The 26,145-nt window shown below is 37.7% G+C and overlaps 1 long non-coding RNA gene across 16 annotated transcripts in view; it reads left to right on the forward strand.

Annotated features, from left to right (window-relative positions):
- LOC115031543 (uncharacterized) overlaps positions 1-26,145 on the forward strand; it is a 513,648-nt gene that overhangs the window by 139,049 nt on the left and 348,454 nt on the right. For all 16 annotated transcript variants that reach the window (XR_015047929.1, XR_015047933.1, XR_015047920.1 and 13 more), the window contains one exon: positions 2,892-3,120. This is a non-coding gene — a long non-coding RNA (uncharacterized LOC115031543). The remainder of the gene's footprint in view (positions 1-2,891; positions 3,121-26,145) is intronic.

The raw sequence follows: 26,145 nt of genomic DNA on the forward strand, positions 1-26,145 counted from the left end.
TTAGTCACTGATTAACAAAGTTTGAATAGTCCAAGTCTACAGTAGCAAGTTAAAGCCTGTGCTTGATTGAAAACCATCTGTACTTACTCAGAAGCAGTTTGCATATCTTCCATCTTTTCTTTGATGTTCAGATCAGCTAAGGTGGCTAATCATTTGTTCTCTGTTCTTATACTCATAATAAAAATATTTGTTCTTTATTATAAGCTTAGTGTTTCCTGGAGCCCATAGAAAACCTGCTACCTTATCCCTAGATCACAAGATCAGTGAACTCAGGCCCAACTTAGAGTGCATGCTTTTTTTTTGAACAATAACTTGCCCCAAGTCTATCCTTCTTGCCTCTCAAATTATGTATTTGTAATTCATGTTGAATCCTCACTGCATGCATTTTTGTAACTCAAGCAGTTTTTGCCATTCTATCAGGAATGGTCACACTTTTTTTTAAATTGTAACATAAAACTTTCTTTTTTTCCAATTTTTATTAGATATTTACTTCATTTACATTTCAAATGCTATCCCTAAAGTCCCCTATACACCCTCCCTGCTACCCAAGTCACACTCTCCAACTTCTTGGCCCTGGTGATTCCCCTGTACAGGGGCATATAAATTTTGCAATACCAATAGCTGACTGTGAACATCCACTTCTGTGTTGCACAGGCACTGGCATAGCCTCACAAGAGACAGCTATATCAGGGTCCTTTCACCAAAATCTTCCTGGCATATGCAATAGTGTCTGCATTTGGTGGCTGATATGGGATGGATCCCCGGGTGGGGCAGTCTCTGGATGGTCCATCCTTTAGTCTCACTCCAAACACGGTCCATCTTTCTCACCCTGTTTATCATTTGTGTAGAGAAAGGCCATTGACTTGTTTAAGTTAATTTTATATCCAGCTACTTCACTGAAGCTGTTTATCGAGTTTAGGAATTCTCTGGTTTAATTATTAGGGTCACTCATACATACTATCATATCATCTGCAAAAAGTGATATTTTGACTTCTTCTTTTCCAATTTGTATCCCCTTGATCTCCTTTTGTTGTCGAATTGCTCTAGCTAGGACTTCAAGTACTATGTTGAATAGGTAGGGAGAAAGTGGGCAGCCTTGTCTAGTCCCTGATTTTAGTGGGATTGCTTCCAGCTTCTCACTATTTACTTTGATATTGGCTACTGGTTTTCTGTAGATAGATTTTATTATGTTTAGATATGGGCTTTGAATTCCTGATCATTCTAAGACTTTTATCATGAATGGGTGTTGGATTTTGTCAAATGATTTCTCCAAGTCTAACGAGATGATCATGTGGGTTTTGTCTCTGAGTTTGTTTATATAGTGGATTACATTGATGGATTTCCATATATTAAACAATCCCTGCATCCCTGGAATGAAACCTACTTGGTCATGATGGATAATCATTTTGATGTGTTCTTGGATTCAGTTTGTAAGGATTTTATTCAGTATTTTTGCATCGATATTCATAATGGAAATTGGTCTGAAGTTCTCTATCTTTGTTGGGTCTTTCTGTGGTTTTGGTATCAGAGTAATTGTGGCTTCATAGAATGAAATGGGTATAGTTCCTTCTGTTTATATTTTGTGTAATAGTTTGAGAAGAACTGGAATTAGATTTTCTTTGAAGGTCTGATAGAACTCTACACTAAACCCATCTGGCCCTGGGCTCTTTTAGTTGGGAGTCTATCAATGACTGCTTCTATTTCTTTTGGGGATATAGGATTGTTTTGATCATTAACCTGATCCTGATTTAACATTGGTATCTGTTATCTGTCTAGAAATTTCTCAATTTCATCCAAGTTTTCCAGTTTTGTTGAGTATAACCTTTTGTAGAAGGATCTGATTGTGTTTTGGGTTTCCTCAGGCTCAGTTCTAATGTCTCCCATTTCATTTCTGATGTTGGAAATCAGGATGCTATCCCTGTGCCCTCTAGTGAGTCTGTCTAAGGGTTTATCTATCTTGTTGATTTTCTCAAAGAACCAGCTCCTCGTTTGGTTGATTCTTTGAGAAAAAAAAAAAAAAACTAAGGTAAAATGATATTGAAGGAATGGAGTAACAATAAGGGAGGCTGGTGACTAGTCTAGCAGTTCAGACAGGACTGTGTGCACCACAATTTAAAAATTTCAAGTAGCCAGGGACATTGGGACACAGGTGAAGCCTTAGTGATTTGGGGATTTCTGATTTCTGACATAAACTGTGAATTAGATGAAGTTCGGCGATACATTAGTAATCTTGCTAAGCATATGAAATTATTTCTTAGGTTATTAAAGACATTTTTAGTTCTGAGCTGCCTAAGCTACCTGTATTTCAGGCAGAGAGCATCAGTGTCGTGACTTTTATGAGTAGTTACTTGTTGGAGATTTTTTTTTAAATTATCTTTAATCTGTTTGTTTGTTTGTTTAGGTGGGTTTTTTGTTTTGTTTTGTTTTGTTTTGTTTTTTACAGTTCAGTTATTATTCTCTTCTTGGTTCATCCTCTCACAGTTCCAGATCCCTTTCCTACTCCCGTGTCTCTAAGAAGATACCCCTCCATATCCTGCCAGGACTCATCACTCCTTGGATCTTCAATATTTGATGACTCTTCACTCACTGAGACCAGACAAGACAGTTCCCTGTCTCAAAAGGAGACACCTTAGATAAAATGCCCAACACTGGGGAGAGGGAACTTATAGAGTCCACTTCCAGTAGAAAGATAATGCCTAAAGTGGAGGGATGGGGTTGCCATTCCACAGTCAAAAACTCTGAGCCAGAATTGTTCCTATCTAAAAGAACTGCAGGGGCAAAAATGGATAAAAGACTGAGAGAAAGGAAGTCCAGTGACCGGCACAATTTAGGATACATCTCAAGGGGCTCCAAGACCTGACACTATTACTAATGCTGTTGTGTGCTTACAGACAGGAGCAGTCCTCTGAGAGGCACAACAAGCAGCTGACCAAGACAGAAGCAGAAACTTTCACTCATCCAATGGATAGAAGCTGGGGCCCCCTGTGGTTGAATCAGTGAAAGGCTGGAAGAATTTGTGGAGGAAGGTGATTTCGCTGAAGAAAACTGCAATCTCAATTAACCTGGACCCCTGCAATCTCTCAGATTATGAACCACCATTCAAGCAGCATGCACTAGCAGGTATGAGACCCCTGACACATATACATCAGGGACAATGCCCTTATATCTGGTGTTCCTTATCATAGAGAAAAAATTTCATGTGCTCATATCTAAAGGTAAGCATATTACTTAATGAGCCATATATCCAGCCTATATATTTTGATATTATACCAAAAAGTACCAAGTGTATATAATTCAACATTCGTACTTATAAATACTTTGTAGAACCCTACAATTTCTCACAACTCCAGCTATAAAGTTATCCTAAGAATTTCTTCTCAAATTTAAATATTATTTTTCTGAATACTGGATTTAAATTTTGAACAATGGTAAAAATCTATGTTGTTCTTATGTAAGTTCTACACATATAGTGGAACAAGATAAACACAGTGAGTATATATTCAGTGTCATAGACATAAAGCAAGCTTCTGCCAAAGATTCCACATAAACATACATTAATTCTACTTTCTAAAGCATGACAAATGTCTCTTAAGGAGAAGTGATTTGTATGAACATGTTCCATTACACACAAAATTATCTGAAATATTACATTGTGGTTTTCATACGTATTACTCAAGAATTACAGTATTTTGGAAGTAGGTATTTCATATCATAGATATTATACAGCTTACTACCTAAAAATAAAGCATGTTAATAGTAGTGATTATATCACTTATCCTCTCCATTATCTTCCATTACTTTCTAATCCACATAACTGTAATTCTCTGAACAGCCACACTCTCAAGTCTCTTATTTCCTTCCCTTCATCTTTGTACTTTTTCTTCACCCATATAGATTAATATAGTAAAAATAGTAATAAGTAAGTATATTAATACAGTAATATATAATATAGTATATATAAATATAACACTATGTAGTACTATAAAGTAACAAATACTAAATATATAATACAGTAAAATAATACCTCCATTTCACTCTATTTTTTACCTAAATTATCCAGTGAATAAGAGGTTAATGTAGAGAACATTGGCTGCACATTATTACTGCATTATTTCTTGAAACAACTAAGTAATACTGAACAGCCATGTTGGTCATTTGTGTATTTCCTACTATATCACAGTGGGAACATACTCTGCATAAACTTGCCAATTCTCTAACCTGCTAATGTTACTTCTGGATATTGAAATTTTCTCTAAACCACCAACAGTTTTCAGGGCATTTCTTAATTTAAAAGGCAGGCTGCAATTTTTAAAGTAGGAATACCAGGCCAAACTCTGTGAAAGAAAACAGCCTGCAGGGTAAATTCCCTCATAATCCCTTAGGACTGGTATATCCTCTAGATAGAGGACTCAGCCCAGCCTTAGTTGCATTTTTCACTACCTACTGTATAGAATATGCCACTAGTGATATAACAAAAAAGCTCAATAAATAATGCCACATGGAGAATAGATTCACATTGTGGTTTTTCTCATTCAAAAAGCCTGCCATAGATATACATGAAATTTACTGGGAGTGTGGGATTATCATAAAAACTCTGCATCACAGTGAAAAGGTCAGCATAGGAACTTTGGAAAGGTCATGAAACACTCACCCCAATGGAATGGAGAGGCTAATTAGCATTTCTGAGACCACAGGGTGGGGTCAGACCTGTGGATGGGGACACATTCCACAGGGCTGACAATTGCTCACCTTCAGGTCAAGGGAAGTCCTTGTTACCTCATTCCCTAAAGACCAACCAGTTTAAAGGGTGCACTATTCTGCACAATATGCCTAGTTGCTGATGCTCTGTTCTGCCCCTGGAAACCATATAAAAAACTTGCTGAATGGGTGCTGTGGGTTGATGCCTCTCCTTCAGGTCTGGGATGATCCCAGTTCACTGGAACAATAAATTCCTCCTGCTTTTTGCATCAATCCTGGCTCCAAGTGTTTCACTAAGGGGTTCCCAGTGAGTTAAGGCTCCCTGGAGTCTTACAACAGTCCCCCATATTGGGTTCTTTCCCTTACCTGAAACATCTCCTGAAATGGGATAGTGTTTGCTCATATTTCAGTAGGATTCAGTAATGCTCAAGGCTAAGGAAGCTTGGAAAAATATTGGGGCTCCATTAACCCTTTTTTATATTACATAAACCTTGAATAATTACTGGTTTGGGAAAACCACTTTCAGGGGAACTGCCTGCAATTTGAGCAGATACCTCTAACTCTCCTTTACGGTAGATTTAATATGTTGTAACTCATTTTCCAATGGGTTGTTTGATGAACAGTTGCCATCTATTAAAACATGCACTCATGAGTAATAGCAACAAATGCATTGGTGCAAAAAAAAAAAAAAAAAAAAAGACATCGAGTAATTCAGATTCTTTCAGAATAAGTCTCTCTCTTTCTCAGATAGTCAATTAATCCTGTAAAGTGCAAAGTAAATGGGAAGGTAAAAAAAATATTTCACCCATGTTATTTTCAGTATAAACTTCTTCTATAACACTGCCTATCGACCTGTTGTCTTAGGATTCTTGTCTCAATAAAACATCATGACCAAAAACAACTTGGAAAGAAAATCATGTATTCCATTATTCAGTTCATATTTAATCCTACTGATAAGTGAAGGGAGGAACTTGAAAGCAGAAACTGATGTAGAGAACAGTGGTGGATGTTGCCTACTGACTCATTCCTCATAGCCTGACCATCGTGATTTCTTGTACCATCCAGTGTCACTTGTTCTGGAGTGGTGATGATCACAGTAAGTAGGACACTTCCACATTCACCATAATCAAAATACTCTACAGATTTTTTTACAGGCCAATGTTATGGATACTCTAAGGATCTTTTCCAGACATGCCATTAAGCTATCAAAAAGCAAAAAAGCACACTTTTCATTTCTATTCTTAGTAAATTTCATTCTTGAAGGAATATATATATATATATATATATATATATATATTCCAATCAAAGTATCTTTATTCAATATGTAATACCTAGAGTGTAGGATCTTCATCACAGTGCAATTTTGAAATAAAGTTGATGCAGGGAAAATACTGTGAGTTGTATCCACTTTAGTATTTTAAGCTTTATCCTGAGGCACTTGATGATCTATATCTTTATTTAAGACATTGCTGTTGATACTTCAGTTATGACAAGTGTTGTATTTCTTATATATTAACCTAACATATGTCCTGTTGTTTTAAAGATTTTCTTATTGTGTTATGGTTTATGACAAACCTCATCTTTACCTTACATATTTCTTTTATCTTTGGGAGTTTAGTATTTCTCCAGAAATACCTGATAGTATAGAAATCTCTGAGTCTAAGAAAGTAGCACCAATAAACACAAAGGACCTATCTGTAATGCCTCTCTGGGTCTGCATGGTAAATGCTGTTTGCTGTGCCTTACAGTCCCTCTGGAAAAAAAAAACAACATAAAATTTGGTTGTGTTTATTTGAAAATATATTAACTAAATAAGCACTTTTTGTTTGACAAAAGTATTTGTGAAATATAATGCTTTGAGAGGGTACCTTTGGTGAGTCCAGGAAGGTGCACCCCTGAGAAATTAGACCATGCAACATATCTGGTATGAAAGGGATTTATTGGGGAGGATTGAGGATTAAGAATATGAGCAAGCGATAGATGCAGAGAAGTGCACATGTAGATAAGCAGATAAAAAGGAGCAATTCAGGGAGGGCAGATAAAAAGGGGAATATAGAAAGATCATATGTCAGGAACAGAGAGAGAAACAGGAGAGCAGGGGGAGAGATCTAGGATGGTGGGGAGCCCTTTTGCTACACATACCTAGCACACCTGGCACACCTGGCACACTTGGTAGGTGCTCAGGCAGCTAATGATGTAGGCATCTGCTATGTCCCTGAGAACAAGGCAGGGAAATCAGCTCTATGCTAACTATATGAGCATACCAAGCCTGAGCTTCCATTAGTTGAGTCTTTTCATATGAATTTCAATAAATGTGATTTTTTTATTTTAAGTGAATTTCTTTTAGTATTGCCTTTCAAATGAATAATTCATGATTTTACCAAGTATTTTAACTTCAGGTTTTATATTTTTTTGTCAATTGATTTGGACATTATAGGTTATTTAAAATGTTATTTGCTACACCTTTTTAAAAACATTTCTGCAACTCCATTTAAAATATCTCTGCCTAAATATGAGGAGAAAGGTGGTTTTAGTAATCATAAGGAAACATTTTGCTTAATATGCTAGTAATGTTTATGGATTCTTTCATTCCATAGTTTTCTATTGTGAAACATTTAGAAAAATATGTTCAAAGATGAAATGCAAATTACATGCAGTTTGTTTGTGCACTCATACACTTGTCACATTTACATTTTTCTTTTTCCTAAATGCTACAGACATTATCTGGAGAATAGGATGTTTTTCATAGCACTAGTTCCGTTTATATATTTTCTTGTGCATGTGTTCTTACTTTTAAAATTTGGTCTCTTACAGAATTGTATATTTTAAAAAGTTGTTTTAAATAACAGCCACATTACTTACATTCATCTTGGCTGATGTCACATTAGGATAAAAAAGACCATATGCTTTGCATCTCACTTTTCTAAGGTTAAAGAATCCATGCCATATATTTCACCACTGTTATTAAGATGGTCATATGGTATAAGCCAACTTAGGCAACACTGTAAATCTTAGGGTCTGCAGAAGTGGCAAGAGGTTGCCAGAAGACCACCAGAAGTTTTTTTGGTTCATTTCTCTTTACTAAGTCACAACACATTGTGATCAATGAAGTATGTAGGAGAACCAATGCCAAAGTGTTGTCAATGAGAACCAACATCTGAAAAGCTCAACAAAGATGAACAAAGAGTGGCAAGGTGAACCAATGATACAGCATAATTCACTGTCTATTATTTTATACTTATACGTTTTTCAAATCTCACATGTACTCTCAAGTGTCTAGCAAAACATCAAATTCTCTTTATTCAGACATCATGCAGAAAAGCTACTAAATACTTTTTATAATTATTTCTTTTTTATTATATATTTTCTTTATTAACATTTCAAATGTTATCCCCTTTCCTAGTTTCCTCTCTAAAAAACTCCATCCCCTGCCAACCTTCCCCTGCTCACCAACCTACCCATTTCTATTTCCTGGCCCTGGCATTCCCCTATGCTTGGGCAGATAACCTTCAGATCACCAAGAGCCTCTCTTTCTGTTGATAACCTATTAGGCTATCCTCTGCTATATATGCAGCTAGAGCCAGGAGTACCACCACATATTTCCTTTGATTGGTGGTTTAGTCCCAGGGAGCTCTGGAGGTACTGCTTAGTTCATAATGCTGTTCCTTCTAGGGGGGCCTGCAAACCCCTTCAGCTCTTTGGGTACTTTCTCTAGCTCCTTCATTGAGGACCCTGTGCTCCATCCAATGGTTGTCTGTGAGCATCCACTTCTGTATTTGTCAGGCACTGGCAGAGCCTCTCAGGAGACTCTGATATCTGGCTCTTGTCAGCAAGCACTTGCTGACATCCATAATAGTACCTGGGTTTGGTGGTTGTTTATGGGATAGATCCCCAGGTGGGGCAGTCTCTGGATGTTCATTCCTTCAGTCTCTACTTTGAACTTTGTCTCTGTAACTCCTTCCATGTGTATTTTGTTCCCCCTTAAGAAGGATCGAAATATCCACAGTTTGGTATTCCTTCTTCTTGAGTTTCATTTGTTTTTCAAATTCTATCTTCTTTTTCATATAATATAAAAATGATAAGATTAGACGGGTCTTCTAAGCTTAAAGGAATCTGTCTCAAAGATATATGCTTAATGATTTGTCTATGGCTATCATCAAGCTTCTACAGATTTTTAAAAAGATTTTATTTTATTTTAAATTATTTTAATGTATATATTACACTCCATATTCAATTCCCTGACTCATCCACCCTCTCACCATTCCACATCCCACAACTCCTTCCCATCCATCCTCACCCAGTCACCACATGGATGACCCCACCCAACCCCACCGGAACTCTAAACACCCTGAAGCCTCCAGTCTCTTGAGGGTTAGGGGCATCATTTCTGTATGAAAATAGGCCAGGAAGTCCTCTACTGTATTGTGTTAAGAGACTCATATCAGCTAGTGTATGGTTCGGTTGGTGGCCCAGTGTTTGAGAGATCCAGGAGGTCCAGATTAATTGAGACTGCTGGTCCTCCTACAGGATCATCCTTCTCCTCAGCTTCTTTCAGATTTCCCTAATTCAACAATAAGGGTCAGCTGCTTCTGTCCATTGGTTGAGAGCAAATATCTGCATCTGACTCTTTCAGCTGCTTGTTGGATCTTTCGTAGGTCAGTCATGTTAGGTCCGTTTTTGTTAGATCTCCATAGTCTCAGTAAAAGTGTCTGGGCTTGGGACCTCTGCTTGACTTGGATCCCACTTTGGGCCTGTTGCTGGACATTCTTTTCCTCAAGGTGCTCTCCATTTCCATCACTGTAATTCTTTCAGACAGAAACAATTATGGGTCAGAGGTGTGACTGTGGGATGGCAATCCTATCCCTCACTTCATTTTCTCCTATCTTTCTGCTGGAGGTGGGCTCTATATGTTACCTCTCCCTACTGTAGGGCATTTCATCTAAAGTCCTTCCTTTTGAGTCCTGGTAGTCTCTCACCTCGCTGGTCTCTAGTCCATTCTGAGGGATCCCCCCAACCTCCTATTTCCTGAGGTGGCATGTTTACATTCTTTCTGCTGGCCCTCAGGGCATCAGTCCTTTTCCCTCACCCAATACCAGATAAGTTTTTCCTCATCACCCGACCCCCACTCCCTCCATCCTGTACACTTTCCCTCCCAGTACACTTTCCTTCCCTCCCTCTCCACTTGTGATTGCTTTCTTCTCTCTCCAGTGGGACTGTGGCATCCTGTCTTGGGCACTTCAGGTTGTTGAGATGAGTTCTGTGTATCTTGGGTATTCTGTACTGTTTTTTGTTTGTTTGTTTGTTTGTTTCATTTTTTGCTAATATCCAGTTATTAAATAAATATCAACATGTTTTATAGATAATATGTCTTTGATAATTAAGGTCTACAAATTCCTAGGTATATTCAATCTAGCCTAAACTAACTTTAATTTATATATCGAACCTTATTGTATTTATTACTATATTTATGATTAAAAGTTTCTTTTGATGTAAAGGTATCAATGCTTTATATATTTTTTTTTATTTAATTTTGCTTTTTGTCCGAATCCATGTCGCCCATTCCCACATTGCTTCTTCCCCTCCTCCTCCTTCTCCTAGGAGCAGGTAAGCTCCTCAACCGTGGTGTCTCCTGCAGCCATCGACTTCAAATCTCTGCAAGAATAGGTTCTTCTTCTCCCATAGAGGCCAGGCAAGAAAGCCCAGCTAGTAACACATAACTCACATACAAACAACTGCTTTTGGGATGAACCCTGTTCCAGATGTCCAGGACCCACATGAATGCTAAGCTACATATCTGCAACATAGAAGCAGGGAGGCCTAGATCCAACCCATGTGTGTACTTTGGTTAGTGCTTCAGCCTCTGAGAGCCCCAAGGGTCCAGTAGGTTTGACTTTGTCTCCTGTGGAGTCTCTATCCAATTCAGGGGCCACAATCATTCCTTCTATTCTTCCAAAAGAGCTCCCAAGCTCCATTCACTCTTTGGCTGTGGGTTTCTATATCTGTCTGATTCAGCTGCTGGGTGGAGCCTACAGAAAACAACATGATCCCGACTGCAAGCCTAACAGAGCATCATTAGTTGTGTTAGGGATTGGTGATTACCCATGACTTTGGTCTCAAGTTGGGCTAGTTGTTGTTTGACAATCTCCTTAGTTTCTTCTCCATCCCCTGTGCTTACATTTCTTGTAAACAGGATAAATTTTGGGTTGAAAGTTCTGTGGGTGCTTTGGTGTCTCTATCGTTAAAATGAAGTTCCTTCCTGGCTACAGGAGGTGGCATCTTCAGGTTCCATATCCCCAAAGTAATTAGTCACATGTAAGGTGACCCGCAATGATTCCTGGGCACCTCTATTATCCCAGGTCTCTAGCTTGTCCTCTAGATGCCCACCCCCCCCCATCTCCTTACTACCCTCAGTTGCAAATTTCCTTCCAGTGTCATGGCCACCTCGTCATCTTTACTGTCCTTCTACTTTTCCTATTCCATGAAAGTAACTATGCCTAGGTATTTGAGATATATATATATATATATATATATATATATATATATATATATTTAATTATAGTCTCTGTAGAAGACTGAAAGATGTACCAATCTATGAGCACTAAGCTATTAGGAAGTGATTAAATACTATGAACAGAGCAATAATCATAGATACTTTCCAAGGGTATTGTGTCTGTCTACCCACAGGTTTCTGGACGTAATAGCAATAAGAGTTAAGTGTTTTTGGAGTGGACCTTATAGCCAATTAGAAAACTATTGTGTACATCCATAAAATTCATGTAACAATTGTATCAGTTGGCATTTTTTAGCATGGCAGTCACTTTAAACACTGGGATTCAAAGCCTAGTGTGATTGATTTCTTTCCTCCTCTGGTGGCATAGAACTTCTTCCAGTGCCATGAAAGATATCCATTAGGGATCAAGCTTACAGGTCAATTCTATATTGATTTCCCACTGTTCTATAACTTAAGAATGTAGCATGTTCAGCTAAAGGGCTGTACTTCCATATTCGGCATTGTAACCAAGAAACTTAACAATAGTATTGCAATGAATAGGATCTCCCTAGAAAGCAAGCCAATACAAAGAGGTAAAACATTTCTGGTATTAGATTTTATATTTGTTAGCCTGTAATGTCCAGTAAAGAAATGGTTATTCTGTTATCAGTTAACCCTATTGTTTAAATATTGGTATGTGTATATACATATGAAGGACACTTTTAGAGTAGTCACTTTCAATATGACTTATTCAAAATGCCTCCAGTAATATTTATCCTTCTCTATGTTCCTTCCTTTATCCTGCTCTTCTATTGCACTCACTGTTTAATCCTCAATGTATCATAATTTTCCTTTAGCCCTTTATACCACTCACTGGTTTATAAAGCATTCTCTTTCTTTAAATGCATTCCCATACACCTTTACTAGTTCCCTAATCTATATAGTTATTCCAAACACAACACACATATCTGAAAAAAATAATATCAGCTTTACCTCTCAATCGTGTTCTTCTGTGACAAAATTTCAATAACTGTAAGGGAATAATCTTTGAGGTGTTTTGAGGTGCACACAATTCTGTAATCTATGTCCTCATCTTCCCAAGTACTTGACATTATAGTCCTCCTGCATTATCAGGGGCACTGATATTCTAGCTTTCAAAATTGTATGAAATCATCACGGAATAATGAATAGTGGGATTTTCATAAACTTTAAAGTTAAGGAATAACAGGAAAAATCATAGAACCCCTTCTCTTGCTAAGGCATGTAGCCAAGAGATAAACAAACTTTCCAAGTGTATATGATGTCATAGTTAAATACCTGAAAGCAAGAACTAAAAATTAAAAACTCCTGCAAGTTATATGAATGTTCTAATAATTTTTGTTTTACACGCATTCATTCACAAACAAGTAAATGCAATGTGTTTATTTAATGATTGCCATGGAAAACATAGGCTACCTTTACCTTAAAAATAATAAACAAATTTGTAACAAAACTATCCAGTGCTTCCCAATTCTTTTAGTTATTACTTAGCAAAATAGTAAATTCGGTATGGGCATCCAAATCTAAACTCAAAAACCTACAGGTGTGTGAAAATATAGTTCAGTGGTAGACCATTTGCTCATAGTAAAGAAAGCCATCTTTCTATATGTAACAGACTGCAGTTCATGTTTCTTTTTCTTTATATGCTTCAATTCGTATTCTATACTATTATGCAAAATGTACAACTGTTATAGGACCTAACCATGAAACAGTATTTGTTAAAAGATGAGGTATGTGCTAACTTTGTTGTATATTTTAAGAAATTTTAAAGTCCCAAATAGACATTAAAATACCAAAGTAAGCTTTATTAGAAAATACAGTATTATACTTTGTGCATAATAATTTTTACCATCGATGATTTCATCGTTTCTGCATAAATTACTTAACAAAGGGGTGATACGTGGAGTAATCACAAAGAAAACTTCGGTCCCTGTAGTTTTGCCATTTTTCCTCTGCAGCTTCATGCTGTCTGATGGAGACATTACTTATGGTGATGTTCCCTTCGTTTTTACAAATCTTTTAAATTGCATGCTTTCTAGAGAATACCGACTGTTGAAAACCCACTTTCAAATTGCTTCTTTTCCACCCCACCCCTTCCCGCTGCCTCTGCCTTGGTCGCTGTTTGTCTGCTTCACAAGACCAGCCACAGCAGGAAATGCGTCTCAAACCTGCGCAGTGGATGGGAGGAGCCTGCAGAGGAAAGACAGGCTTGAAAACGCACTGTAGGGAAAGGCTGGGGTGAGGAGGGAGAGTGGGTGGGTCTGTGGGAGAGCAACTTCATAGATGCAGAGGGGACTGAGATGCAGGGGGAAAGGGACATTTGCGGAGAGGAAACCTGGAAGGGGGATAACATTTGAAATGTAAATAAACCAATACAAACTTTAAAACTTGAAAAAAAAAAAAAAAAAAAAAGCCCTTGGGACCAAAAATGCTCTTCTTTGAGGATTTCTCCGAGCCACACACTGAGATGCACTGCCAGGCTGAGTTAACTTCCTGTTGTCGCAGGAGCACAGTGTGGTTCCTGATTCATCCTCAGTTTTCAAGTTTTGATACAATCCGAAATCGATTAGCTAATGAATTTGCAATCATACGGGTTTTAGGAGTCTCGGATTTTTCTACTGAGCTGCTTTTCTGTAGCTGTAGCTTTATAAATGAGCCCTAAATATTTGCTTTTATAAAGAAAAGGAAAATACTCCAGCATTAGCATTAAATCAGGTCCGCAGGGGCGGGAGGTGGCTCAATCTGCTGTTTATTTTTAAAGTTAAAATATTTACATTGAATTTTCAGGAGGTTTGAAGGCTTAAAAATAAAACTTTCAGTGTGATTTTCTTAAATTCAGTGTGAATGTCTTACAGACATTTTGCTCTTCGTTCTAAGGTCCAGTAATTTTCTACCAATATAATCTCTAAACAGCAATGATACATACATCCATGTGTGTGTGTGTGTGTGTGTTATTTAGTACTCTTTTTAAAACTGGCCACAGTGAAGCTGCTGATTATGATAGGAAAAGAAACTTCAACATAGTCTTATGGTTGGGATATTAAAGTTATATCAGATTACATCAGATATTCTTGATTTATTTACAGCTAAGGAGTATGTGAAGGATCATTGAATAGAAAATTGTTAAGCACTAAGAGAGACTCTGGCTGAAGTAGGATCAAAGTAATAAGACTTCATCTGGAAAATGGTACAGGAGAAGAAACACACTCAGTTGTGCATGGTCGTAATTTCTCCTTCGCTTAAAAATGATTCTAGTTTAAATACACTTTTATGTAAAAGAGTACAGATATTCTGAAATAAGCTTCTAGATCATAAATGAAATTTTATTAAAGAAAGACAATTCTCAGATGATGAAGTTTTGTTTTCTTTTTATTGAAAATAGATTCATCATTCAATATATTCTTATTACAGTTTCCCCTCCCTCTACCCCTCACAGTTTCTCCCCATCTCTCCTCCCTCTGCATACACTCCCTTTCAGTCTCTTGTTAGAAAAGGAAAGGCTTCTCAGAGATAATAACAAAACATGACAAATTTTGGAAACAATGTCTCCATTGCAAAATGGAACCTAGAGGTCAAAATTCTTTGTAGAGTCTTTCCTAGAAACTGCAAAAATGTGTTTGGCTTAGTTGGGGGGTAATGAGGGTGTTCAGAAAAGGAAAGTATCACACTGAGCTTAAATGAGTGGCTAGATTTGAGAATCAATGGTACTGGGGACCAGGGAAAAGAACTATGTCTCAGTCATCATAACTTATGCCCTCATAACTATGTTAAGCCTCTTAACATAGGCTGACAGCAATGTCACCCTATTTGTATGCCATAACTTATCTTCATATTTTGTATGAATTATAAAACTACTTCTGAACAAGATTTAGAATTTCCTACCATGTGTGTGTGTGAAAGTTTTTCAGTAAGTTGATTTTAATATTGCTGTCTGTCTTGTATGTTATTTCTTTATGCTATCAAGAATAGAGTCTTAAGCCTGGCTGTAGTGGTGCATGCCTTTAATCTCAGCACTGGAGAGGCAGAGGCAGTTGGATTTCTGTGTTCTAGGCCAGTCTGGTCTACAAAGTGAGTTCCAGGACAGCCAGGGCTATACAGAGAAACCCTGTCTTGAAAACAAACAAACAAACAAACAAAAGGAATAGAGTCCTAGAGTCAAGACTTGTATGATATGGTTCATATGATACGTTTCCATGGTTTTGTGTCACTGTCATATAATGATAAAATTTCTTAACATATCTAAGCCGAAATATTACATTTCTCCACCGTTTTGTATTCTTTTCATATGTGGATATCCTTCTATAGTTTCCAGGAACATCTGTTTGTATTAGGGCATTCAATCCTTTCCTCCTGAGCCTGAATGTTAAAATTAGTAACTAGAATGGGTGTTTAAAAATTGACTTGTCGCACTCGGGAGGCAGAGGCAGGCGGATTTCTGAGTTCGAGGCCAGCCTGGTCTACAAAGTGAGTTCCAGGACAGCTAGAGCTACACAGAGAAACCCTGTCTCGAAAAACCACAAAAAAAAAAAAAAAAAATTGACTTGTCACTAGATCAATGACTCAGCAGTTAAGAGATCTAACGGTTTTTCCAGAGGAGCCAAGTTAGATTTTCTACACCCACATTTCAACTCACAAGCATCTGTCTTTAGTCCCAGGAGATGTGAGACACTCTTTTCTGGCCTCTGTAGGCACTGGAGACACACTGCACAGACACATATAAAGGTTAATGCCAATACACAAATACATATTATTTTAAAAATTTAAAAATAAATAGTCTTTTATTTCAATTGACCTATTATTAAGGGAAATTGAGTCTACTTGGAAAAATGTTGCCACGAAATAATGATTTTAGAATTTTTATCATTCTACAAATTCTGATCATTCTCTGTACAGTTGAAAAAAATCAAGGATGGAATCTTCTGTCTTAGCATTCTGTGCACCTGGAAAGGTGGTGAGGTGGAAATTTCAGAACTAAAAAATAACAACAACAACAAAAATAGCTTTAGCTTTTTATTGAACATGTAAATGTTTAAAAGGATAAGATAAAAAGACCAAAGCCCAGGTCATCATCAGACTCCTCAAATTCTTTTTCCATTCTTTCCTCTTTCTTCTAGTCAGCTGGGGTATCACTGCTGGAGGGGGTTGGACCACCTGCTTGTGCATTTCCCTGTGCTGTGGAAAGATCACACCTCTACATCACACTTCTAGATGGGGCTCCAAATATTTACAATGAGCAGAGATACTACAAACAAGCCAGGCCACTAAGTCTTAATATTTAAATCAGGTATTTTAATGAGATTATTAATCAATTCTCTTATTGCTCATCACATCATAGTGCAGTATACAAGCAAAATAGATGAAGACTATATACTTCAGGCTACTGATGCAATGCTAATCACTGGATAAAATGATTGTCTCATGACAAAACAACTTTATTTCCACTGTAATCACTGAGCACCTGTGTGGCTTCATAAGAACGGTGTTAGGACATTCTCCAGCTTCCGCTTCATAGTTCTTCTCTAGGGTGTCCCTATATCATTCTCCCCTGGGTAAGGGCTCCATAAAAAATAGCCCCCTACTTAGCTGTATGCTGCAAATGGCCTATCTCCTTTCTCTGCTGTATAGTAATCTCACTCCATTCAATCTCTCCTTCGTTTGAGCTGGTCACCTTATGGGCTGATACTGTTTATTCTGAAGATAAATTGGCCTAAAATATGGGACAGCTGCCCAGCCATGGCCCTTGCTCACTCACTGGTATTGCCTTCCCTGTAGTATTCCAACTAATACTTTATGCTTGGGTTGATTATCCTGAATGTCTCATTTCTTGATTGTAATTTTTTCCAGTCTCTTGACTGTAAATAATAGTTTCTGTTTTTATTGTTAAAAATGTAATGCCCCCCATCTGCTTTGAAAATTAAGGATAGCTGAACTCTCTCTCTCTCTTTGAACCCACAAAGAATTTTACAATCCCATTGGATTTGTCAATATACCTTGTGATGCTCCATATTTTCTGAGAGTATAATTCTGCTATTTAGGGGTAGAACAATTTTGCAAGGGCATATGTGTTAGGGGTGGACCTGTGTTGATCTTCTGTTCCCCTGTGTATCATTTTTAATCCTTTGTGAATACTGTCTGCTTAACTGATATTTCTCTCCTGTGTCAGGAGTCTAGGGAATCCACTGAATCCTTAAGTTTCTCTCATTCTTTATCTCTTTCCAAGCTTTTTTTTTTTTTTTATTCTACTAAATATCATGGCAAAAATCAACAGGAACCCATTGTATTTTCCCTTCACCTTTGTAGCCTAAATTCTATAGCAGGTCCTTTCTTAATGTGTAAAACTGTATTTTAAGAATGCACTGGAGAGCCGGGCGTGGTGGCGCACGCCTTTAATCCCAGCACTCGGGAGGCAGAGGCAGGCGGATTTCTGAGTTCGAGGCCAGCCTCGGTCTACAAAGTGAGCTCCAGGACAGCCAGAGCCATAAAGAGAAACCCTGTCTCGAAAAACCCAAAAAAAAAAAAATAATAAAAAATAAAAAAATGCACTGGAGAATGTGTCAGTCTTCTGTAGCTTTGTAATTGGCAGGAGTCTGATATAGCTGTCTCCTGAGAGCCTTTACCAGAGCCTGACAAATACAGAAGCAGATGCTCACAGCCAACTATTGGATTGAGTACAAGGTCCTCAATGGGGTCCCCAGTAGAGGAGTAAGAGAAAGAACTTAAAAAGCTAAAGGGGTTTACAATCCCATAGAAAGCAATAATATCAACCAACGAGACCCCCCTCCCCCAAAGCTCCCAGTGACTAAACCATCAACCAAGGAGATCCTAAGAATAAACATCCATTCTCTCTATTTCTGAAAGAAAACATTGAGGGACACATAGCTTCATCTGCATATGTAACTTGGTCATATGAAGGCTGGAGAGTGGGTGTGGGTCAGTGGGTAGGGGAAGACTCTCATAGAAGCAGGGAAGGGTGAATGGGATAGGGGGTTCTGGGGAGACAAGAAAAGGGGATTACATTTGAAATGTAAATAAAGAAAATATCCAATGAAAAATTTTAATATCATTAAATTTCCTCAGAGAAAGGGAATTAGATTAAAAAGAATGAGTAGCTAAATCATACAAATTAAAGCTATGAAAGACAAAGAAAGGATTATTGATGGTATTATTGTAATTAATTGTAAATAAATTGACAATTCACAAGGAGAATATGTGGATTTTTTATTACCACAGGTGTGGATGCCATATTTTTTGGTGTGGTTCCTTTTGTCATCACCTATGTGCATGCCTACATTTAAAAAATAAAACTAGTAAATTATTGACAAATTTGGATTGCAGAGACTTAGAATGTGTTGGATGGGGAAAGGGAAAGAGAAGCTACAAGAAGATCCTGTTTAAGGAAAGAATGTTTATAAAATAGGAAATAGAGCACCTTCCTAACTCAAAGGGAAATTGATCAGAAAAGAGAATAAGAGAATATACTTTCAGATCTCAGCCTTTTTTTTTCTTTTTTCTTTTCTTTCGCCTGCACTTGTTTGTAAAAAAGATCCTCTTCAACTCCTTCAATCCTAACTCTTTCCTTGGAGTCCCCATGTTCAGTCTGGTTGGTGTCTGAGAGCATTTGCATCTATATTGGTTAGGCTCTGGCAGAGCCTCTGGGGGACAGCTATACCAGGCTCCTGTTAACAAGTGCTCCTTGGCATCAACTGTAGTACTGGATATGGTATCTGCAGATGGAAAGGATCCCTAGGAGGGGCAGTTTTTGGATGGCCTTTCCTTCAGTCTCTGCTGCACTCATTCCCTGCATTTTCTTTAGACAGGAACAATTCTGGGTTAAATTTTTTCAGATTGGTAGGTGATCACATCCCTAGAGAACTTTTTGATTTGCATTCCTTGATGACTTAGGGTGAAAAACATTTCTTTGAGTGCTTCTTGGCCACTTGAGATTCCTCTGTTTACAAATCTCTGTTTAGTTATGTATTCCACTTATTAATTGGGCTATTTGGTTATTTATAGTCCACCTTTTTTATATATATATTTTGGATACCAGACCTCTATCAGATATAGGGTTAGTGAAGTTTTTCCCAATTTGTAGGCTGCTGTTTAATCATGGGAGGCAGAGGGAGGGAGGGGGGTACCTGGGTGCAAAATGTGAGGGGGAGGGGGAAAGGGGGACAGGATTAGGTATAGGTGCTGATAGGAGAGAGGTTTAAAGACCTGGAGGAATGAATGGAAATATGCATCTGCCAAGGGTAGCAGTGTGTGTGTGTGGGTGAAGCACTAAGAAGTCCCAGAGACCTGGGATGGAGGAAGTTCCCAGGGCTCAGTGGAGGATGCCAAACCAAAATGCCAAACACTGTGGATGTGGATCCTAAAGAGACCACCTCCAGTAGTCAGACAGAACCCCCAGTGACAAGATGGAGACACCAACCCACCTACACAACTTGTGACTCAAAATTGATCCTGTCTAAAAGAAGTGCAGGGACAAAAACAGCAGAGATTGATGGAATAGCTGACCAGTGACCGGCCCAACTTAGTATCTATCCCATGGGTAGGCACCAGTCCCTGAAATTATTACTGATGTCATGATGTGCTTGCAAACAGGATCCTAGTGTGGCTGTCCTCTGAGAGGCTCTAGCAGCTGCTGACTGAGACAGAAGCAGATGCTTGCAGCCAAACATTTGGCTAAAGTCAAGGACACTTTTGGAACAGTTAAGGGAAGGATTGAAGGAACTGAAGTGGATGCAACCCCATAGAAAGACGAACAGTGTCAGCTAACTTAGACCCATGGGGAATCCCAGAGACTAAGCCACCAACCAAATTGCATACAGGGGCTGGACAGGGGCTCCAGTCACATATGTAGCAGAGGGCTGCCTTATTCGGTCTCAGCAGGAGAGGATGTAACTAATCTTGTAGAAAATTGATGTCCCTGGGTGGGGGTATACAGGAAAGAGCACCTCTCAGAGACCAAGGGAGAGGGAGGGAACAATTCTTTGAGGGAATCAGGAGCTGGTACAAGGTTTGGCTGTAAATAAATAAATTAGAAAAAGTCCTTGGGGAAGATGGTGGCAAAGGAACAAATTACTGTGATCAGTATGACTGGTTTTAATTTTTTTTCAGAATTGAAATGTGATGGATAATTGCTTGAACAGGAGGATCAACTTCATAATTCCTTGTAAATAAATAAGGATTACTAGGCCATGCCATGCTCTGAGTGATAAAAATCAAAGTGAATATTATTAGGTTGTTTTTATTTTGTTTGCACACATGGAATAACAAGAGTCTATCTATGTGAGGAAATTTGTAGTTCATAGTTGGCTGTAAAAATTATTGAGTTGACCTTTTGCTAGCCCCCTACTTAGAACACCCTCCTAATTCTAAGGGAAATTGATCAGAAAACAGAGTATACTTTCAGAGCTCAGGCTTTTTTTTTTTTTTTTTTTTCCTTTTTTCTTTTCTTTTCCTGCACTTGTCTGTAAAAACATCCATTCTCTCTAGTTCTGAAAGAAAACAGTTCTGGTTAAAGTTCAGGTTTCTTTATTACCTTAGAGGCAGTTTTCAGAATTCCATGGCTCATTGTGTTTTAGGAAATCAGTGACTCCCTTGTGCACATCGCCACCTACCGTCCAAAAATTGAACATGCCTGAGAAAAACTCATTTAAAAGTCCTTGGGTGTTGTTGGTGGTGGTGGTGTTGTTGTTCTATTTGTTTACATTCCAAATGTTGTCTCCCTTCTCGGTTTCCCCTTCAGAAACCCTTTATCCTGTCTCCCATCCCCCTGACTCTGTGAGGATGCCCCCCCTTACCTACCCACTCCCACCTCACCAACCTAGCATCCCCCTCTGCTGGGGCTATTTGGTTATTTATCGTCCACCTTTGTTTGTTTGTTTGTTTGTTTTTTATATATATATATTTTGGATACTAGACCTCTATCAGATATAGGGTTAGTGAAGATTTTCCCAATCTGTAGGCTGCTGTTTAATCATGGGAGGCAGAGGGAGGGAGGGAGGTACCTGGGTGCAAAATGGGAGGGGGAGGGGGGAAGGGGGACAGGATTATGTATAGGGGCAGATAGGAGAGAGCTTTAAAGACCTGAAGGAATGAATGGAAATATGCAGCTGCCAAGGGTAGGAGTGGGGGTGAAACACTAAGAAGTCCCAGAGACCTGGGATGGAGGAAGCTCACAGGACTCAGTGGGGGTTGCCAAACCAAAATGCACAACACTGTGGATATGGATCCTAAAGAGACCACCTCCAGTAGTCAGAAAGGACCCCCAGTGGCAAGATGGAGACACCAACCCACCTACACAACTTGTGACTCAAAATTGATCCTGTCTAAAAGAAGCACAGGGAAAAAAACAGAGCTTAGATTGATGGAATAGCTGAGCAGTGACCTGCCCAACTTGGGATCTATCCCATGGGTAGCTACCAATCCCTGAAATTATTACTGATGTCATGATGTGCTTGCAAACAGGATCCTAGTGTGGCTGTCCTCTGAGAGGCTCTAGCAGCTGCTGACTGAGACAGAAGCAGATGCTTGCAGCCAAGCATTGGGCTAAGGTCAAGGACCCTTGTGGAAGAATTAAGGGAAGGATTGAAGGAACTGAAGTGGATGCAACCCCATAGGAAGACAAACAGTGTCAGCTAACTTAGACCCATGGGGAATTCCAGAGACTAAGCCACCAAACAAATTGCATACAGGGGCTGGACAGGGGCTCCAGTCACATATGTAGCAGAGGGCTGCCTTATTCGGTCTCAGCAGGAGAGGATGTAACTAATCTTGTAGAAAATTGATGTTCACGGGTGGGGGTATACAAGGAAGAGCACCTCTCAGAGACCAAGGGAGAGGGAGGGAACAATTTTTTGAGGGAACCAGGAACGGGTACAATGTTTGGCTGTAAATAAATAAATTAGAAAAAGTCCTTGGAGGAGATGGTGGCAAAGGAACAAATTACTGTGATCAGTATGACTGAAGTTTTATTTTTATTTTTTCAGAATTGAAATGTGATGGATAATTGCTTGAACAGGAGGATCCATTTCATAATTCCTTGTAAATAAATAAGGAGTACTAGGCCATGCCATCTTAATTTCTTACACATGCTATGAGTGGTAACAATCAGATTTAATATTATTAGCTTGTTTTTATTTTGTTTGCAAACATGGAATAACAAGAGTCTATCTATGTGAGGAAACTTGTAGTTCATATTTGGCTGTAAAAATTATTGAGTTGACCTTTTGCTAGCATATTTATTCTTGACTCACTGTGTGTAGAATATTTCCATAAATATTATTTTTTATTCAGTTTCTCTATGGCTTACAAAACAAAGAAAATCTCTTAAGATAAAGCTTTCATATTTTTGTCAGTGTGGCAGATGCAAAAGAGTCATCTGTGTATCTTCATACTGAAATATAATGGATAATTGTAGGAATGGAGAGATCCAATTAATGGTTCCTTTAAAGAAATAAGGGATTTTGTCCATGTTCTGTTTTCTTGCCACTTATGCCACATACTATGTGTGCTAAAAGACAAAGTGAAAATCATTAACTTATTATTATTTTTATGTTTCCACAAACACGAATCAATAAATGTATATAAGCATGAGCATATACACATTTCATGCTTTACTATGCCATTTATTCAGTTGTACTTGTTTTGTGATATTTATTCTTAACTAATTGTATGTGGTATACTACCATAAATATTTTTGTCATTAGCTGTTCTATGGTTCACAAGCCTAGAAGAATTTCTTAAGTGGAGCTTCCATGCATTTTGGCTGTTTTATATATGAGAAGGAGTGGTCTGTTTATTTATTGCAATCTCCACTAAATAAACAGACCCTTGGTGTTCAGGCTCCTGATATGCTACTGAAATCAGTTTCACAAGTTTCTTTCAGAGATGGAAAGGAATATTTTTCAGCGTTGTTTCCATTTTGCTGAAAGAGGAATATTCTTGGGGATGGTACAGAGAACCTAATACCCTATAGAAAGAATGTGTACTGTATTAGAGCATAATGAGAAATAAAGGAGTGGGACATAATGAGAAATAGAGCAGTGACCCTCTCCTGTTTTACTTTCTGAGTTTAAGTCAGTTTAAACAAGCTCCTGGAAGTTCACCAAAGGTCTCATATACTGATCAGTCTTTCAGCACGCAGCCCAAAGTAAACATATTTACCATTTTTTTCTCAATATTTATTTTTGGTCTTTATTTATTCTAAATATTAGATTGGTTAGATATTTTCTCTTTAAAATATGTAGTATGTGGTTTGTAAAAAATATAATTGCTATGGAATTATTTTGTCCTTCTTCAATACTAAAGGTTTGCATTTTTTCATATTCTTTTAATCTGAAAAACTAACAATTACATGTAATATTAGTGCCCATTCATTTTTTGAAGCTGTATATTATTTTCTTTTATTTTATACTTCTTTGGCTTCCTACTGATTCTTTTTTTTTTTTTATTTTGTAGTCTGCCAGTGAATTAATTTAGTAGGAAATTTGTAGGTTCAATGTGAGTAACTTCTTGAAATTATATAATTTTAAAGGGTAATTTATAATGAGCATTTACATGTGGGAGAATGATTGACATTTGAAGAATTAAAAAAAAAAACAGAGAATCAGAGGAAAAAAAATCACATATTCATTCAAAAACATGACTGGGGACATGAACAAAAGGAACGTTTTCAAGAGAAGAAACTAAACTGAAAAGAATTATGTAAAAAATGTTTGTTGTCCCGAGTAAGTAGGGAACTGCAATCAAAACAACTCTGAGATTTATCCCTCCCAGGCAGCATCACAAAAATTAACAAAAACAACATACTGAAAGTGTGTGGTGACAAGAGAAACTTCATTTACTTTTTTTAGGATTCCTAACTTGTATTGCCATTAAGAAAATCAATGTGGAGAATTCTAACTATCAAGATGTATATGTGTGAGTGTATAGAGTGTGTGTGTGTGTGTGTGTGTGTATGCTAAAATCACTCACTATCCTCCTTTATAAATGCTTGCTCAGTCACATTGCTACTCTAGTCACAAACTCACAATTGCTAGGAAATGGAAACAAGGTAAATATCTTTCAACTGATAAATGAAAATTGAATATATGGAGAGAAAGAAAGAGAGAGAGAGAGAGAGAGAGAGAGAGAGAGAGAGAGAGAGAGAGAGAATTGTGTAATTGTGTATGTGAAACTGTTTTTTTGTAATGAGAAATGAAATTATGTTACATTACAAGCAATGATAAATAGACCTAGAAGCAGTCATATTGGATGAGATTCCCCAGACCAAGACAGACAAATCTCACATTTTCCTTATTGGAGACTTCTATCTCCTCCTGGTCTTCAGATGTGAGTACATACCATGTAGTATCAGAAGAAATAATAAAACTAAAATGGAGTTATTTCTGCGGTAGGTGATTGGGAAAGCAGATAGGAGAGTAGAGCAGGACAGAAGAGATATGATGGGAAAAGAGAAAGGGGCTTTAATGAAAAAAGGAATGAAGACAAATACAGAAAAGCAAGTAGGGGAATAAAAGAAAAGTGAGGGTGTCTGGGAAAATTATTAAAAATCATACTATTAATTATGTTCTGAAAGTAAGGAAAGAAGGAAAAATGGATGAATGAATAAACAAAAAACAGGTGGGAAGGAAGAAGGGAGGGAGGGAAGAAGGAAAGAAAGAACTATATCACATGTCTGTATGTAAATGTGCATATATAGTATCCATGACATTTTTTTTTATTTTGGCTGGCCGTGTTCCTTCTGGTAAAACATCACGTAATAAAAGCCCCAACAAAGAAGAGGAGACCAATTTTGAATTATTAGTCCAGCTTGCCTAATTGACTCCAGAAACCAAATTATAGTATAGTGAAGTATACTATAGTACAGTATAGTGAAGCCATGAATTTTAAGAACATAAAATCACCATTCTACTAAACCTTCATAATTCCTTAAATAAGTCTATATATGCGTCTTTATACCCAGTTCAGTGTATAGGTCTGATCAAAAGGAGAGTACATATCAGATCTGATGAGTATTATTCTGTCCAAAAGCCTAAGGCATGGGGATTTAAGTAGCTCAATGGTACAATGCCTGACCAGTGTATAAGAGTTTCTGGGTTGAAATCCCAGAGTCTCAGTGAAAATTAGTTTGTAGCACAAGCATGATAGTTCAGCCTTTAAAATGATCTCAAGCCAAGCCTGCCACGCTGAGTTCTATCCCAGAAAACCTTATGCCAAAGAAGAGAATTTACTTCCACAATTTTCCCTTGGACCAAAGAAAATACCTACTCCCATAAATAAATGAAAATTTAATGACTTAAGTTGAAGGAACACAAAGCCATCAGTTTATCAGTAATCATGCTGAATTAAAAAAAAAAAAACAGACTTATTTTCAGACAGATTTATTTTCTGACCATGGTTCCCCCCTTATCATCCCTCATTTTGTCTCTCTATAGAAAATATAGAGGCATATTAAAAAAAATCATAATAAAATAAAATAAAAAGAGAGAAAGCACCAAAATCACAGACACACAAAGATGCATGCCTTTAAACAAACCCCATAAAAATGCAAAATTCAAATCACAATATAAAAGCAAATTACTAGTAAAGAAAATCAAACACAGTCAGAACATTCTGAGTCTACTAACAAAATATTGTCAAAATAGCATTGAGTTCATATGAGTTAGCTGGATAAAACTCGTCATGAGCCTTCCATCTGAGTGTGGTTTATACCAACTTTGATTCACCATCTTGGGTAAACTAGTTTTCCTTTGGGAGTAGTTGTCATCCGGAGGTAGCTTCTTGGTTAGAAGTGAGCGATTAGGTCCACTTCCTTCTCTCTGCACTGACTTGAATCTGTGCAGATCCTATAGAAGTGAGCGATTAGGTCCACTTCTTTCTCTGGCCACGGACTTGAATCTGTGCAGATCCTG

The sequence above is a fragment of the Mus caroli genome, unplaced genomic scaffold (assembly GCF_978045245.1).
Source record: "Mus caroli unplaced genomic scaffold, Mus_caroli_1 scaffold_8, whole genome shotgun sequence".
Classification (NCBI taxonomy): Eukaryota; Metazoa; Chordata; class Mammalia; order Rodentia; family Muridae; genus Mus; species Mus caroli.